The sequence below is a fragment of the Myotis nattereri genome (genome assembly GCF_964212035.1).
Source record: "Myotis nattereri genome assembly, chromosome: 6".
Classification (NCBI taxonomy): Eukaryota; Metazoa; Chordata; class Mammalia; order Chiroptera; family Vespertilionidae; genus Myotis; species Myotis nattereri.
The window spans coordinates 17,136,105-17,155,140 of record NC_138081.1 but is presented as its reverse complement, the minus strand read 5'-3'; the positions used below and the strand labels follow the sequence as shown (position 1 = coordinate 17,155,140).

Genomic DNA, 19,036 nt, shown 5'->3' with positions numbered 1-19,036 from the left:
GGAGCAAAGAGCCGGTGAGCAGCTCCGTGAGAAAGCCACCCTCACTCTCCGACCCGCTGCAAGGCCATCCCGCCTCTCCCCGTAGGGATCTGGAACCCCAGAATCCCGCCCCAAACAAGCTCAGTGGATTCGAGAGTTTGTAACCCCTTCCGATTGAAAAAAACCGCGCATCCAGTTGCAGCCCTCCTGGCATGTGACTCCATACCTCTGTTCTTGGCGCCTCTGTACATCCTACTCAGTCTCAATGCTCTTCTTTCTTTCCTTCCAGTTGTAGAGCTTCCACTGGGCCAGCTTCCCATGGTTCTGAATGATAGCTGTTTGTTTTATAATTGGTAGTTTCAATATTGTTGTGGGAGGCAGCACGCACAGGTCTGTACCTTACGCCGCCATCTTGGTTCTCCCCAGTTTTTACATTTTTAAATGGTTGTGAAAATCAGAAGAGTAATAATACGTTGTGACAGAACCATTATGTGAAATTCACGTTTTAATAATCATTAATAAAGTTTCACTGGAACATAGTCATGGTCATTCGTTCATTTATGGATTGTTGATGGTTGCTGTGGTGCTAAAGTATATTTGTACATTACAACAGAGGCCTTATGGAGCACAAACGTGAAAATATTTACTATCTTACCTTTTCAAGAAAATGTTTGCTGACCCTGGACTATGCCAGTAGTTTATTCCCAACCTGTTAGACTACCTCACACATTTTTTTAAAGTAGATAATCAATATAATTTTATGTTTTACTAAAAGAGACAGTTATACTTGTTTATGGGTATGTTCATTTGCCAATATGCTCTATATTATTGTTAGAGTTCACAAGGAACTGATGTTGTTCATATTTGTGTTCCTTAGCTTTTAGGAGAGGGCTTACATCTTGATGTTCAGTGAATATTGTTAAACATAATTGAATTTATATCTAAATTAAGGTGTATGTGTGTGTGTGTATATATATATATATATATACATATATACACACAAGTGCATGTGGTGGATATCAATAACCTCTTAACTAATAGCAATCTAGAATATTTAGATGATATAAATATCAATGTTTCATGATTTAAAAATATAAGTATATATTTATAAATATCAATATTTTTCTTATTCCAAAGGTGCTGCCAAATGTTCAAAAATTAAGTTTTTTATAGAGAAAATATATAAGGGTCTTAGCTCTCAAGTATATGTGATTTTTAAAAAATTGAGGTAGTTATAATGAATGGAACCAAGGTTTTTCTGTTCTGTTATTCTTATAACATGTACTAAAAGTGCTAAGACAACCTTGTTAGTCTTCTTCTCCCTCACAGATTCCTCACCCCCACTCTGCTCCAGGTCTGGAATAGATTGTTGGAGGCTATTACATGTTAACAGCACAATTGAGATGACACCTGTGTAAAATTATAGTGAGGGTAGCCCTGCCTGGTTTGGCTCAGTGGATAGAGCGTTGGCCTGCGGACTGAATGGTCCCAGGTTCGATTCCAGTTAAGGGCATGTACCTTGGCTGCAGGCACATCCCCAGTAGGGGGTGTTCAGGAGGCAACTGATCTATGTTTCTAACTCTCTATCCTTCTCCCTTCCTTCTGTAAAAAATCAATAAAATATATTTTTTTAAAAATAGTGAGGGTAAAGAGATTACTTTGGCACTTTCTTTTTTAGTTAAAATTAAAGGGTAAGTGTATAGAAAATAGTATTTCCTCCCTAGCAGGTTTGGCTCAGTGGATAGAGCATTGGCCCTCTGAGTGAAGGGTTATGGGTTCAAATCCAGTAAAGGGAATGTACCTTGGTTGCAGGCTCAATCCCTTGCAACCAATCCATATGTCTCTCTCACATCAATGTTTCTCTCTGTCTCTCCCCAGTCCTTCCACTCTCTCTAAAAAATCAATGGAAAAACATCCTCAGGTGAGGATTAACAAAACAGCAACAGTATTTCCTCAATCTGGCAATCTCTATTCTCTTCTTTTGTTTTTTAAACAATAGTTTTTCTTTCACTTAACTTTTCTCATGTAGGGTTTTAGGACCACATCTATAAGTAAAAACTAGCTAGCTGAATTAATGAAGAATAGTGCAATCTGAACAAATTAATTTTAGGTATTAAATATTATCTTGAGTCATCCAGCTGTGAAATATATATTTAGACAGTCACCTGAATATAATTTCATAGCTTTTTGATTCTTTGGAATGAGAGAGAAGAATGGAGAGGGAACTCCCTGAAGCTAAGAGAATGCAGGTTGTGTATCTAATATTCTAGCTTCTTATCAATACTAAGGGAGCTCCTGAAAACCAAGATGGCAGCAAAATGCCAAGAGCAAAAGACAAAGAGAGAATCTTAAAAGCAGCAAGAGAAAGAAACTCAGTTACCTACAAGGGAATACCCATACGACTGTCAGCTGATTTCTCAACAGAAACTTTGCAGGCTAGAAGGGAGTGGCAAGAAATATTCAAAGTGATGAATACCAAGAACCTACAACCAAGATTACTTTATCCAGCAAAACTATCATTCAGAATAGAAGGTCAGATAAAGAGCTTCACAGATAAGAAAAAGCTAAAGGAGTTCATCACCACCAAACCAGTATTATATGAAATGCTGAAAATTATCCTTTAAGAAGAGGAAGAAGAAGAAAAAGGTAAAGATACAAATTATGAACAACAAATACACATCTATCAACAAGTGAATCTAAAAATCAAGTGAATAAATAATCTGATGTACAGAATGAACTGGTGATTATAATAGAATCAGGGACATCGAAAGGGAATGGACTGACTATTCTTGGGGGGGAAAGGGGTGGGGGAGATGCGGGAAGAGACTGGACAAAAATCGTGCACCTATGGATGAGGACAGTGGGTGGGGACTGAGGGCGGAGGGTGGGATGGGAATTGGGAGAAGGGGAGTTATGGGGGGGAAAAAGAGGAACAAATGTAATAATCTGAACAATAAAGATTTAATTAAAAATAAATAAATTTTAAAAAAAAGAAAAAAAATACTAAGGGAGACATTACACTTGTTTGAATCTTGGTATCCTCTGGGCCCCATGTCATAGGGCATCACACTTTCCCCTTTTTCCCTCATACTGGAGATTCACCAAGGGATTTGAGATTTGAAATTTGTTCTAGTTTTTACTTCTATAGGAACATAAGATTGTGGAAATTCCTGAAGTTATTTGTGGAACTCCAGGTCTGTGATTTTTCTCTGTTTATCAAACTTTTTGTGCATGATATATGCATGGTATTGGTGCCTTTAAACTGGGAATAAAATTTCACTCTGAATATAATAATGATGTATCTAGTTAACTGGCCTGTGCTCAAGTATCAGTTTTAATCATATGTGATGAGATTAATTCTATTCTTATTGTTTTGGTATTTCTACATTGGAAAGCATAAATTTTACCAAGTTTTAGCCTTAGAAATTTTACATTAATTACTGGAATGATTTCTGAATTTTGTTCCAGAACTACATTGATTTATACATAAATGTACTATGGATTTTCCCAGTTATGCAGTTTTAATATTTACAGTTAATTCTTGAGACTTAAAATATTAATTTCATGTGGTATACTCAGCTATTTGAATGATTAGAAAGAAAGCTAGTTATTTACATTTGACTTGGAAGATTTTTTTTATCCTTCTGATAGCATTTGATGTTTCAATTCTCCAGATTTTTCCTCTTAATCTTGTAAATTCAACTGTAGCCTTTAAACATTGGTTTACTTTTCTGCATGTTCCACACTTAATTTAAAAAAGGTAATTTGTAATTTATCTAAGTGTCATCCAATAACCTACTGTAGCCACCTGCTAGTTGAATATGTGCTTATGTGCTCTTAAATTTTTAATTTAATTTTTAATTGTGGAAGTTTAAATAAATTGCATTTGAGGCCCTTTCAGTTTCTTTGAAAGACAATATAGAGTAGTCAGGGTTTGATATTTAGAGTTTACAGTTAGACTGGTGAGAGGTGGATTCCGTTTGTTTCACTAGTTAAATATGTGACTTTGGGTAATCTAGTTGACCTGTCCATGCTTCTTCAGCAGTTCTCAACCTGTGGGTCGCGACCCCTTTGGCGGTCAAACGACCCTTTCACAGGGGTCGCCTAAGACCATCCTGCATATCACATGTTTACATTACAGTTCATAACAGTAGCAACGTTACAGTTATGAAGTAGAACAAAAATAATTTTATGGTTGGGTCACAACATGAGGAACTGTATTTAAAAGGCCAGAAGGTTGAGAACCACTGCTCTAAATGGTAATAATAGTACCTACCTCAGAGGGTCATTTTGACATTTAAATCAGTTCAGTAGTATCTAGCAAATAGTAAATACTCAGTATGTAAATATCATCTACTGATAATCATTTTCCTCATTACTGTTATTGGTTATATTGATTCTAAATCTTACAACCTTTCAGATTCATTTCTTTTCTTTTGTTTTGTTATATTTACTGATGTTAAAAAAATAGCATTAATTTGGTACCTTTTTGAATAATTTTTAACTGTTCACAAAAGCATACCAAATATAGTAAGATTTTGAATATTTTTTCCTTATGCTGTGATTTCATTCAGGAAGCATTTATTGGGTTTGCACTATATGCTATTTCATTTCTTAAAGATGAAAAAGGTCAGGTCTCTATCATCACCTAATTAGCACTAATGTTTTTTTTATGTTATACATATGCATGTACAAATTCTAAGGGTGTATAATTAGTTCTTGTGACAGATGTTAGAGATGATTTCTGGAAGGGGAAACATTTGATCAAGATCTTAAGAGATATGATGGTATTAAATAGGATATGAAAGGTGCTGGCAGATTAAGGGGTACAACAAAGTCTTCTAGGTAGAGAGGCAAAGGTGCATAAGCAGTGAAGTATGGGAAATGTATGTGGGATTACAGGATAAAAGAAAAAATGGGGGCCCTTTTTCTTTTGCATCTTTGAAGTTCTGCCAATTACCTCTTACTATGAGAATGTTAAGATTTTTAAGAATACACTCTTTGATTCTCTGCCCTGCTATCTTCTGCATAACCCCATATTGTTGTCAGCCAAAGTACTACAATTATTGGCTCTTTTCTGCTAACATTGTATCCACAAGTCATGTGAATTGTAGGTATTTTTTTTTTCTCATCTAATACATAGCTACCTATATGCCTTAGGGCAGGGGTCCTCAAACTACGGCCCGCGGGCCACATGCAAATACAAATATTGTATTTGTTCCCGTTTTGTTTTTTTACTTCAAAATAAGATATGTGCAGTGTGCATAGGAATTTGTTCATAGTTTTTTTTTTTTAACTATAGTCCGGCCCTCCATCAGTCTGAGGGACAGTGAACTGGCCCCCTGTTTAAAAAGTTTGAGGACCCGTGCCTTAGGGTTTAATCTGCTCTACCAGTATTTAGTGTGTATTCCCCTTTCAATTGCACCCTCTGGGGAAAATCCCTTAGAATCTGAGATCCCAGTGAAATCAGTGGGAGATGAATCCATCTAAATGGCTGTTCTTCTTCATCACCAGTATCCTTTTCCATAAGAATGTTTTCTTCTTCCACAAGACTCTACTTTTGATCCTTCCCTTCCTCTATGATAAGTGCTATGGAAGCATCTAGGAGGATAAATCGGTTATTTGTTGCTACAATAATGCTGTATATGAAAAAAGCCATAAATCTTTAGTAGTGAAACCTCAGCATTATGTTCATGTGTCTAGCATCATAGATTAGGCAGCCCCATCAGTCTTGACTGAGTTCTGTCATTTGTCTGAGCGTCAGCTGACTATCAGCCTATTCAACCATCCTGGGATGCCTCTGCTGGAGAACTGAGCTGACTCAGCTCTGCTCCAGGTGTCTGTAGTTTTCCAGCAGATTAGTTTGGGCATGTTTTCATCGCAGAGGCATAGTGCAAGAGCACAAGTTGAAATATAAGTGCTTCTTAGCCTCTGCTTGCTGACCTCTGCTAATATCTTATTGGCCAAAGTATATAACATGATTAAGCTCGGAATTACAGTGTGGATGCATTTAAAGATACTTGACAATGGGAATTGATATAGTGTGTGGTGAAGAAGTAGGGCCCTCAATGCAATATACTGCAGAGAAACATCTAAATTAAACTGGGGATTAGGGAAAATTTCCCAGTAGTGGTACCCCTTGACCTAAATTTTGAAGGAATTAGTTGAATGAAAGAAGAAACAAAGACATATTTGTCAGAGACAATATCTCATACAAAGGCCCAAGATGTGAAACTCATTGTGTGGTCAGCAATCTATAGGTAGTTTGATATGTAAGGCAGGAAGAAAGCATGTGTGGCTGGAAATAAGTCCAGAACCAAAGGCAGAAGCCAGATTTCAAAGACTTTTCATATAATAAGCAAAGGAGTTAGAGAGTTATAGGATTCTGTGACCGTTCTAAGGCTAGGTGTTAACTACTATTTTAATTTTTTTCCCTTTACTGATAAAGATATTACATATGTGTCCTTATCCCGCCATTGCCTCCCCCACCCCCCCCACTCATGCCCTCACCCCCCTGGTGTCTGTGTCCATTGGTTATGCTTATATGCATGCATATAAGTCCTTTGGTTGATCTCTCCCCCTTACCCCCACCTTCCCCTACCTTTCCTCTGAGGTTTGACGGTCTGATCAATGCTTCTCTGTCTCTGGATCTGTTTTTATTCATCAGTTTATGTTGTTCATTATATTCCACAAATGATTGAGATCATGTGATATTTATCTTTCTCTAACTGGCTTATTCTGCTTAGCATAATGCTCTCCAGTTCCATCCATCCTGTTGCAAATGGTAAGAATTCCTTTTTTACAGCAGCGTAGTATTCCATTGTGTAGATATACTACAGTTTTTTAATCCACTCATCTGCTGATGGGCACTTAGGCTGTTTCCAGATCTTAGCTATGGTACATTGTGCTGCTATGAACATAGAGGTGCATATATCCATTCTGATTGGTGTTTCTGGTTTCTTGGGATGTATTCCTAGATGTGAGATCACTGCGTCAAATGGAAGTTCCATTTTTAGTTTTTTGAGGAAACTCCATACTGTTCTCCACAGTGGCTGCACCAGTCTGCATTCCCACCACGAGGGTTCCTTTTTCTCCACATCCTCGCCAGCACTTGTTGTTTGTTGATTTGTTGATGATAGCCATTCTGACAGGTGTGAGATGGTACCACATTGTCGTTTTGATTTGCATTTCTTGGTTGATGAGTGACTTTGAGCATGTTTTCGTATGTCTCTTGGGCTTCCTTATGTCCTCTTTCGAAAAGTATCCATTTAGATCCGTTGCCTATTTTTTGATTGGGTTGTTTATCTTCCTTTTGTTAAGTTGTCTGAGTTCTCTGTAAATGTTAGAGATTAAACTCTTATTGGTGATAACATTGGCAAATATGTTCTCCCATGCAATGGGCTTTCTTGTTTTGTTGATGGTTTCTTTTGCTGTGCAGAAGCTCTTTATTTTGATATAGTCCCATTTGTTTATTTTCTCTTTAGTTTCTATTGCCTTTGGAGCTGTATCGGTGAAGATATTACTTCGGCATATGTCTGAGATTTTGCTGCCTGTGGATTCCTCTAATATTTTTATGGTTTCCCATCTTAGGTTTAAGTCCTTTACCCATTTTGAGTGTATTTTTGTGTATGGTGTAAGTTGGTGGTTGATGTTAATTATTATTAATATTTGTATTTGCTTCAACACAGTCCTTATGAATATATTTAATAATATATAGGCTGGTGTTTGGAAGGTACGTAGATGTTTTATGAACATTTTTAGTACATTTAGAAGATTGCACATGTTATTCATTGTAAGCTACTAGAAATATCAACTAAACTTTTCATTTAAAGATTAATATGAGTTTCAGTGATACTGTGTGTAAACAGCAATAAAAGTGTTTTATTACATGCCAAACTTTAAAAGTTGTAGAGGGTAATCTAAAATAAAGCCAAAAGATCATTCATATATCCTACATGTTATTCTTTAGTAGAATTGTTATATATAATTAATTTTTAACATCTTTTTCATATTACCACTATTTTATCCATTTTCTGGAGAACAGACTTGAAATGCATTTCTTCTGGCATACTCAATTTTATTTTGATTTGAGGAAAATTATGGGAACTAGAGATAAACTTTTTCTTAATGTTCTCAGAACAAAAGTGACAGACCATTGTCTAGTTTACATATTCTAGAAAGACAGTTGTCTTGTACATTTCCTGATTAAAACAGAAGCTCTTTATGAAGGAGCAAATTCAATGTATTATATACTACAACTGGAATATTTATGCATTTCCCTGTTGGCAGTCCTGAATATTTGCAAAATTAATTTACTTAATTGATAATATTACAACTTTGCACTGTTTTCCATATTTTTGAATTTATAGGTTCATTTAGTCAGTATTATAGTATATGATACTAAAACTGTTATTTTAGGTGACAAATTAAATCCTGGAAACATAAGTACATTAGGAGAGAATATAGTAACAACAGTGGTATTAATTATTACCAGGTGGTTTTTCTAGAAGGCTATTTAAGGAAGTGTAATTAAATTATAATTTTGGCATGAGTATGCTTTATTTTAAAGTGGTGGGGGAAGGGGGATTCTAGTATTTGCACTCTAGTGAACTTGACATCAATCTCAACAAATAAATCTGGCATTTTTAATTAAAGGAAATTGCATGAGTTCACAGTACCTATCAGAATAAAATGACTTCCCTTTATGATAGGGTAATGCCACAGCAGAATAGTACAAAAATTCAGTGAGATGTTCTTACAAGTGAGATTGAGAACTGGAGTAAAGACAAAGGCACCTTGATAGTTGGTTCACCAATTCCTAGCCCATGAAGTGCTGATCTATAGTCTCAAGGTTATCTCTTAGCTACAGGGCTTCATATTGGGCTTGTGACTTCTTTAACACTTACTAGTACATTAGAGGTTTTCATTTTCTTTGTTTATTTAAAAGTTTTGGAACCTTTTTTCTTTAGATATTATTTTCAGTGGGACCTCAATATATAAACCAAATAAATGCTAAGCTATTCTGTTTCAGTGAGGATTAGAAATGGTGATAGTTGCAAAAGGTCTATCTAAGGATATGCCATTTAAGTACCCTTTATTAAAGGATAAGAAATGAAGAGTCTTTAACCATGAAGCCTAGCGAGGAGGCATGGTTTCTTCAAGTAGATTAGTGATTGCCTTGAGCTGGGGATGGGAATGTGGATTAACTGTAAATGGGCAAGAGAGGTCTTTTAGAATGATGGAAATATTCTAAAACTGAACTGTAGTGGTGGTGGTACAACTGTATAAATTTACTAAAGGTCACTGAATTAAACCCTTTATACATGTGATTTTATAGTATACTAGAGGCCCGGTGCACAAATACATGCATGGGTGGGGTCTGGCCGGCCTGCCCCCCTTGGGGCCAATCGGGTCAGGCCAGCCACAGGAAGGGAACACCGGAGGTTGGCTGTCCGGCCCCACCACCCATCAGGGTGAGGGTGGGGGGGGGGCGATCGGGGGCAGGGCCGGCCAGGGAGAGGGGTCACGGGAGGTTGGTAGGCCGGCCCCACCCCCTGGTCGAATTCCCAGTTGAATGCCTGGTCGAGGGGACAATTTGCATATTAGCCTTTTATTGTATAGGATAAGTGCTATCTCAATAAAACTTTAAAATGACACTTTACCTAAAAATGTTTTAAGCAGTTTTTTAATATTTTTTAAGACCTGTCACATGTAAAAGATAGATGTGATATTTCATCTAGTTCTAGGTGACAAAACTAAGCCTCATGTATGAAAGTTAACAGAGAAACATAATTTCACTTACTATTAAGGAATAGCTCTCCAAAAGTGGGAGAGACTGGGCGGGTCTTTAAGAGGTTTAAATGACAATTTACCTAAGTATGACAGGCACATGTAAAGCACTCAGTAAATGTTCTTCAAGGAAAAATAGATGTAGATAAAGTACAAGTATATATGTTTGTAATGTGTTTATATATATACTGTATATAAATGTGTATGTATAATTTTGAGAGCAAATGTTCCAAAATGATAACAGTTTGGTGCATCTATATGAAAAATGTGTATTTTCATTGTACCGTTATTTTGTTTTTTCCTGTTGATTTGAAATCTTTCAAAATAAAAAGTTAAAAGGTAGGAGTCGTGGTTAGATTGATAGGGCTGTGAGAGCAGATTTTCTTAAACCCTATGCAACTTAATGAAAGCATCATTCACTATCTGAAATAGAAAAAAATGAATTTATTGTTTCTTATTAAAGAAAAATGTATGATGGTCACACAGTCTGTTAGCAGGAAAACTACTCATCTTACTAGTGCGGGAAGCATGGCGTTCAGGGGTTGGCGTTGTTCTGGAGGAGGATGTCATCTAGAAGCCAGGACTCAGAGGCAGGTTTATTGGCATGATTCTGTTCCTGACTGGCTTCCAGCAGTGAGGAGCTGCCATTGTGAGGAGGCCCAGGGTGACTGCTAACCATAGCTACTGAAAACTCCCTCATTTGTGCAACTTTCAAAATGCTCAGCTAGTGTAAAATTTAGTGCCTGATATATAGGCCACAATAAATATTTGTTCAATGATTACTAAGTTAAAAAAAACAATTGTTATTATTACACATTATCATCTCATTGTTTAAAACGGAAGAACTTTGAAGTTCTAATACCTGAGGCTGCTGCTTATTTTGGCTCCTCTCACTAAAGGTCTGAAGTCATATTGGCATCCTTTTCCTTATGTCAGTGTTGCCTAAATTGATTTTCAATGCTACATAATTAAGTGGGCTTAGAAAAATAATTACATACACATTGAAAACCAGAAGTTTCTTTCCTTCAGAACTACTCAGTGTCTAATATGGTAATATGCATTGCAAATCTAGGAAATACTAAAATATAAGGCATTTCCTAACCTCATTTAACTACAGAATACTTTTTTTCTGGATAAGATCAATTTTTCTGTAAAGTTTGCCACATTTATTCATTTTAATTTTCTAAATAATCTGTATAATGCAAAATTCTATTTTTAAGTGACTTTCTCACTGTATGTAATTCATAAGCTTATTTTCACTAATGCCATGGGCAAATTTCTTAACTTTCTTGGGTCTTTGAATCCCAGTCCATGAAATGTGCTTGAAAATTTGGGTGAAATTTGTGATTATAGTGTGTCTATATCCAATGTTATAGAAGTTAATTTTTAACTGTTAACTTTCAGCAACAATAAGGTAAATTCTTGTGTAATTAAATGTTTGCAGGGCCTACAGGGACTAAAACAACTTTTTGAAAATTATTTCATATTTCTCTAAAAAGCTTAAGATTTTTTAACTGTATTTATGATTGATTTTATTGATTTGAGAGAGAGAGAGAGAGAGAGAGAGAGAGAGAAACATTGATTTGTTTGTTTCACTTACTTATGCATTCATTGGTTGATTCTTGTATGTGCCCTGCCCTGGGGATCAGAACCACAACCTTGGTGTATCAGGACAATGCTCTAACCCACTGAGCTACCCAGTCAGGGCTTTGTATTTATTTATTTGTAAAATTTTAAATTTATGTTTTCGTTACTGTTCACAAACAGTATTATACAGGGTAGGGCAAAAGTAGATTTGCAGTTGTTTGTATGAAAATAATATAACAATAAATAATAATACAGGGAGAACTCTTTCACCTACTCACAACTATAAACTTTCTTTTGCCCCACCCTGTATTAATTTCAGGTATATAGCATAGTGATTAGACGTTTATATATCTTATATGAAGTGACCATATTGATAATCTAGTACCATATATAGTTATAATATTATTGACTGTATTCTGTATTGTATATCCCTGTGACAGTTTCTATAATTGGCAATTTGTACTCCTCAATTCCTTTTACCTTTTTCATTTCTTCCCCAAACTCCTCCAATCTAGACACCTTGAATTTCTTCTCTGTCTTTGAATTTGTTTTCTTTGATTATTTATTTTGTTTTATAGATTCCACATGTAAGTGAAATAATACGTTTTTGGTCGTTCTCGATCTGAGTTATTTCACTTAGCCTAATCCGTTCTAGGTCCGTCCATTCTCACAAGTGCTAGGATTTTATTCTTTTTCAATAGCTGCATAATATTGCCTTGTATATATGTACCACATCTTTATCCATTTGTCTCGATGGAAACTTAGTTTCCATGCCTTGGTTATATAAGTAATGCTGCAGTGAATTTAGGGATTCATGTATTTTTCTGAATTAGTGTTTGGATTTCTTCAGATAAATGCTTAAGTGGAATTGTTGAGCCTCATATTATAATTCTATTTTCAATTTTTTTTTTTGAGGAACATCTATATTGTTTTCATAGTGGCTGCACCAATTCCAACCCCACCAACAGTGCATGAAGATTCCCTTTTCTTCACATCTTTTCCAACATTTATTTATTGATTTGTTAATAATAGCTATTCTGTCAAGGGTGAGGTTATATCTCATTGTGGTTTATATTTGCATTTCCCTGATGATTAGTGATGTTGAGCATTTTTTTCATGTGTCTGTTGGCCATTTGTATATCCTCTTTGAAGAAATGTCTATTCATGTCTTCTGTTTAATTGGATTGTGTGTGTTTTTTGTGTGTTTCTTTATATAGTTTGGATCCCTTATCAGATGTATCATTTGCAAATATCTTCTATTCATTTTGTTATCTTTTTGTTTTGTTGATGGTTTCCTTGTATTTTTCACAAAACTGGAACAAATAATGCAAAAGTTTATATGAAACTACAAAAGGCCCCGAGTAGCCAAATCAATATTGGGAAATAAGGACAAAGTTGGATATACATGCGACCTGATATCAATAAGGTTATAGTAATCAAACAGCAGGGTTCTGGCATAAAAGAAGACACATAGGTCAATAGAACAGAATAGAGAGCCCAGATATAAACCCATGTCTGTATGGTCAATTAATATATAACAAAACAGGCACGAATATACAATGCGGAAAACACAGTCTCTCTAATAAATGGTGTTAGAAAAGCTGGACAGATGCATGCAAAAAAAAATTAGACTACTTTCTTAAACCGTATACATAAATAAACTCAATGGGTTAGACTCTTAAATGTAAGATCTGAAACCTTAAAACTTCTAGAAAAAACGTAGACAATAAACTCTTAGACATTGATATTAAATTTTTTTTTAAGTATGTCTTCTAGGGTAAAGTAAACAAAAGCAAAAATAAACAAATGTAACTACATCAAATTAAAAAGCTTCTGCACTGTAAGGCTTAGAAATTAGTTTTGCAAAGTAGTTGAACCAGATTTTCTTTATATTATTTTGTTAATCTTTGTTAATCATTTAAGAATAATGTGTCTAATTTGTTACAGTTTTTGCTCACTTAACATAGAATTGCAGAAAATTATTTCTAGTTGAAATAAACGCCTTTAACTAGATTTGTGACTATGAGATGGTTATTTAACTTCCCTGACCTTCATTTTTTTTCTTATTAAAATAAGATAAATGGAGTAAATCTTTTCGCTCTATCCCTGGCCTACCATTCATCCATTATCTTTCTTATTCCTCTAATAAGGAATCATTTGCTTTATGCTGTTACTTATTACAGCTTGAATATGGGGATATTTGCTTCTTGGGGATATAAGATATAAGAGGAAATTGCTCTGAATTTTAAGATGAAATTCATATGCATATGTCATTTGTGTAAACTTCCTCAGATGCACATTTTCATGCCTTGTGCTGTGATAATTCTAGGTGAACTTTCCTAGGTAAGTCTTTGGTTTTTGCAAAATTGTCTAATTTATTTTTTCTTCTTCTCATTTGTTAAAAGCTATTTCTCTCATACATCAAGATTAATACATGATTATTTTAATATTTCACACTGCCTCCCTTTCCCTACCCCACACTTCCCATCTCCTGATTCTGTTCTATGTTTTCCTTTATCTTAGGTTATATTTGTAACATACAAATCACTTCTTTAGTAATTTATTATATTATTTATATTGATTTTTGTATATTTTCCTCATTGGAATGCAAATTCTACTCATTTTTGTCTTTTGTTTAATGTGTTTTGTTCATTGATGATCATAAATAACTACAACAGTGCTGAAACATACTAGGATTCCGTAAGCAATTATTGATTGTTTAATTAATACCCATAGCTGATATAAGTGTTTACTTTTTTCAAAGTTTTACCCTGTCTTAACTTTTATTTTACTTTATACAAATATATATGTATTTTTCACACTGGTATATTATAAATTTTATGGACCATGAATGATAATTTTATACTCTTGCTTTTCTTATATTTTTCGATATTTATACTTACTTGCTAGAAAAACTGTTATCCTTAGGTATTCATTTGATATTTTAATTTACTTATCACTTTGGCCTTTTCAGTACCAATGTTAATTGAATTAATTTCTTCCTTTGATAAAACAGATAAAATCATAGAGGTATATGAAAGTTAGAGGTAATAAAAATCGAAGAGTAAGGATAATTTGCAGGTGTTTATAACTGTCTGATTGCCTTAAATGAATGTTCATAGCAAACTTATTCACTCCACCACCCCTTTGAACAGTGGGTAAATCATTCTCAACAAATATTGGGTAAGAATGACATAAGCAGTATGATGTCTGTGTTTGCATGTGCTGTCTAGTGCCAGGTTAGCTGACTAGAGTGTAGTGAGGGCTGTAGCCTGCTATTCACTCTAATTCCAGTTAGGAGAAATTCCTGGGTATTATAGTAATACCTGGTTTATAAAGTATAATCAGATAAGTAGTTTGAAGGGAAAAAGGAAACTTTCTTTTGGGGACAGAAAGGCACCCAGGACCTTCTTACAACAAGCAGTAGTCACTTGGTGTCCATTCCAAAGTAATGTCAGTTACCTGAGGTAGAAAAATGTCCAAAAACCAGAAGTAATTAAAAAAAAGTAACTCCCAAGACCACAGCAATTACTTAACCACAGCATCCAGAATAAGTTAACCACATTAGAGTTTGTAGCCAGTAGTAAGTACTGAAAGCAGCTCAGCATCCAAGAAGACGCATACATGGTCGTAAAGAAATGTCTCTCTGTCCTTTCTTTTTGGTGGGTTCATGGATGCTTTATGAGCAGGTCTGCCTGTGGCCTTGTGTTCTCTCTGACGGCCCTAGCAGGTTCTTTGTCACAGATTTTTATCAAAATTACCCTCTCGGCTTCTTTTTCAGAATCTATTTTCCTCTATAACTCAATCCGCTTTATTGAGGTATAATTGACTAATAAAATGGTAAGCTATTTAAATTGTACAATGTGAGAACTTGGTATATGTATACATTGTGAAAGGATCTCCTTTATTATAGGGTCCCTTTCATTTAAACGTAATCAGTCTTTCACTCTGATCTTAAACAGGGCTTGAAAATTTAAAAATGACTATTTTAAACCCAAAAGTGGACCCTATTAAATACAATGGAAAAGAATAATATAAAATCCTGTGAAAAATATCCAGAAGTGCAAACATTTAAAAAAAAATTCTTCATGAGAAATGGAATATTTTCACATATAGAAACAAAAAGTTTGTGTCCTTATTACCCTTCCTGCATTTATTTTTATTCATTTTTTTCAATGTTATACATATAAAAACATTCATTTCTTCTTAATTTCATAATTGGTATCCAATTATTCAATTTAGTACAGTTTAATTTCTCACAAGAAATTTCTTATAAAAGTGATTTTTGTAAAATACAACTTTAAAATAATTCTTGAAGACAGAAATATTTAGGATTTCGAGATTATCTGAAAAGGCACGTTTTTTGTTTAAATTGAAGTAAAATTGATGTATTATTAGTTTCAGGTGTACAAAATAATGATTCAGTATTTGTGTATACTGAAAAATGATTACCACATCAAGTCTAGTTATCTGTCACCATACATAGTTACAAAAAATATATATATTTTTTTGTGATGAAGACTTTTAAGATCTACTCTCTTAGCAAAATTCAAATAAGCAATACAGTATTATTCTACATAATAAAAACCTAATATGCAAATTGACCGAATGATGGAACAACCATCAGAACAATCGGTGACTATGACGTGAACTGACCAGGGAGCAGACCCTCAACACAGGAGCTGCCCCCAGCCCACAGGCCCTAGGCCAGCCAAGGCAGGTGCCAGCGGGGCCCTCCCAATCTCCCTGCTGGTTGCCCCGCAGAAGGGGGCCCCCTGATCGCCCCCACCAGTTGCCCTGCAGATTGACCCTGATCACCAGCCAGGCCTAGGGACCCTACCCATGCAAAAATTTCTTGCACCAGGCCTCTAGTTAATAATAATCATCATGTTGTACATTACATCCAGGGCTTATTTATTTTATAGCTGGAAGTTTGTACCTGTGGAGTCCCTAGACACATTTTGTACACACACACCCAACAACCAATCTGTTCTCTATCTGTCAACTATGTTTTTTTGTTTGTATTTCAGATTCCAAATATAAGTGAGATAGTATAGTATTTGTCTTTCTCTTTCTGGTGTCACTTAGAGTAATACCTTCAAGGTCTAAACATTTTGTTGCAAATGGAAAAATTTCATTCTTTTTTATGGCTGAATAGTATTTTATGTGTGTGTGTATGTATGGACTAATTTATATTTAAGTTTTATTTTTAGAATATTATGTAGTAACATCATTTATTTATTATTATTTTTTAAATTAAATTTTTATTGTTCAGATTATTACATTTGTTCCTCTTCCCCCCCCCATAGCTCCCCTCCACCCAGTTCCCACCCCACCCTCTGCCCTTACCCCCACCCCCCACTGTCCTCATCCATAGGTGTACGATTTTTGTCCATTCTCTTCCTGCACTCCCCACACCCCTTTTCCCCCGAGAATTGTCAGTCCACTCCCTTTCTATGCCCCTGATTCTATTATATTCACCAGTTTATTCTGTTCATCAGATTTTTTATTCACTTGATTTTTAGATTCACTTGTTGATAGATGTGTACTTGTTGTTCATAATTTGTATCTTTACCTTTTTCTTCTTCTTCCTCTTCTTAAAGGATAATTTTCAGCATTTCATATAATACTGGTTTGGTGGTGATGAACTCCTTTAGCTTTTTCTTATCTGTGAAGCTCTTTATCTGACCTTCTATTCTGAATGATAGTTTTGCTGGGTAAAGTAATCTTGGTTGTAGGGTCTTGCTATTCATCACTTTGAATATTTTTTGCCACTCTCTTCTGGCCTGCATGGTTTCTGTTGAGAAATCACCTGACAGTCGTATGGGTACTCCCTTGTAGGTAACTGACTGTTTTTCTCTTGCTGCTTTTAAGATTCTCTCTTTGTCTTTTGCTCTTGGCATTTTAATTATGATGTGTCTTGGTGTGGTCCTCTTTGGATTCCTTTTGTTTGGGGTTCTCTGTGCTTCCTGAACCTGTAAGTCTATTTCTTTGACCAGGTAGGGGGAGTTTTCTGTCATTATTTCTTCAAATAGGTTTTCAATATCTTGCTCTCTCTCTTCTTCTGGCACCCCCATAATTCGGATGTTGGTTTGCTTGAAGTTGTCCCAGAGGCTCCTTACACTATCTTCATATTTTTGGATTCTTTTTTCTTTTTTCTTTTCTGGTTGGGTGTTTTTTTACTTCTTCATATTTCAAATCTTTGACTTGATTCTTGCCATCCTCTAGTCTACTGTTGGATCTCTGTATACTATTCTTTATTTCAGTCAGTGTATGCTTAATTTCTATTTGGTCCTTTTTCATATCCTCGAGGGTCTCACTAGATTTCTTGAGGGTCTCATTAAGTTTTTCAGCGGTTTCTAGAAAATTTTTGAAAAACCTTATAAGTTTGGTTTTGAACTTTATATCCAGTAGTTCACTTTCCTCCATCTCTGTAATTTGTGACCTGTTTCTTTATCTCCGCATTTTGGCTGCTTCCCTCTGTTGATAGGGTGGCTTTCTGTGCTAGGTGTCCTATAGGGTCCAGTAGCTCAGCCTCCCCAATTACCTGAGGTGGACACTCTTGGTGCACCCCCTTGTGGGCTGTGTGCACAGTCTTGTTGTAGTTAAACCTTGATTGTAGTTGGTATCACTGGGAGGAATTTACCTCCAGGCCATTTGGCTGTGAGAATCAGCTGTGTCTATGGTGGGAGAACTTATGTGCTGGAGACACCCTTCTGGGGCAAGACTTGCTTCAGTGGGGCTTTAGTGCCCACTGAGTCTGCCCCCTGAGTGTGTCTCTTATGGACCTGAGGAGTTGTAATCTGGATGGTCCCACTCTGACCACTGGGTACACTGGCACTTGGATCTCTAAGGAGGTTCTAATTTAGCCTCTGCCTGAGGCTACTGAGCAGGAACTACTGAGAGATCTGCAGATTCCTCTTCTTTGTTTGGGATTTGGAGATGTCCAGATGAGGCCCAGCTGTGAAGAATGCAAGCTGCTGTGGAGCCTTGGGCCTTCTTTTGGATGTTCTGGGTCTCTTTGACCCAGCTGCAGTTTGTTAGGTAATTTTCAGATTGCAAAGGGCCAGGTCATTCATATGCAAAAGTCTCTGCACACAGCTTGGGTGAGGCAGGGTCTCAGGGAATCAACAGGGCAGAGCAAACAGCTATGGCTGATCTTCAGTCCTGCCGTAAGAGGTCCCGGGTCTCAGTGTTCCGCGGAAATCGCTGCAAGCACCTCTGAGAGAAAGCTGCCCTTGAGTTCTGCCTGCTGCCAGACAGTCCAGTTTCTCCCCGTATGAGTCTGGGTCCCCAGAGACTAGCCTGGAACTGAAGTTCAGAGCGGGAGCGTTTGTCTTCCTCCCTATTGAAAAACACAACCACGTCCTCAGTTGCCAGCCCTTTCCACGCGCGCTTCCATACCTCTGCACTTTACTTCCGCACCTCCTCTGAGTCTCAGTGTGCTTTTCTCTTTCCTTCTACTTGTATAATTTCCATTCAGCCAGCCTTCCTGTGGTTCTGGATGATGTCCCTTTTGTCTTTTAGTTGTATTTTTTAAAAAATATATTTTATTGATTTTTTACAGGAATAGGTATTTTCCTAGTTCACACACGAAGTTATCACTATCTGGGTGTTATTTTTCTCTCCACTTTTCTCCATATTAGGTTCTGCAAACTGACCTACCTTGCTTTTGGTTCTG

At 36.0% G+C, this 19,036-nt stretch overlaps 1 protein-coding gene across 3 annotated transcripts in view; it reads left to right on the top strand.

Annotated features, from left to right (window-relative positions):
• The window catches only part of SUPT3H (SPT3 homolog, SAGA and STAGA complex component), a 441,321-nt gene that overhangs the window by 188,501 nt on the left and 233,784 nt on the right, over positions 1-19,036 (top strand). The window lies entirely within an intron of this gene.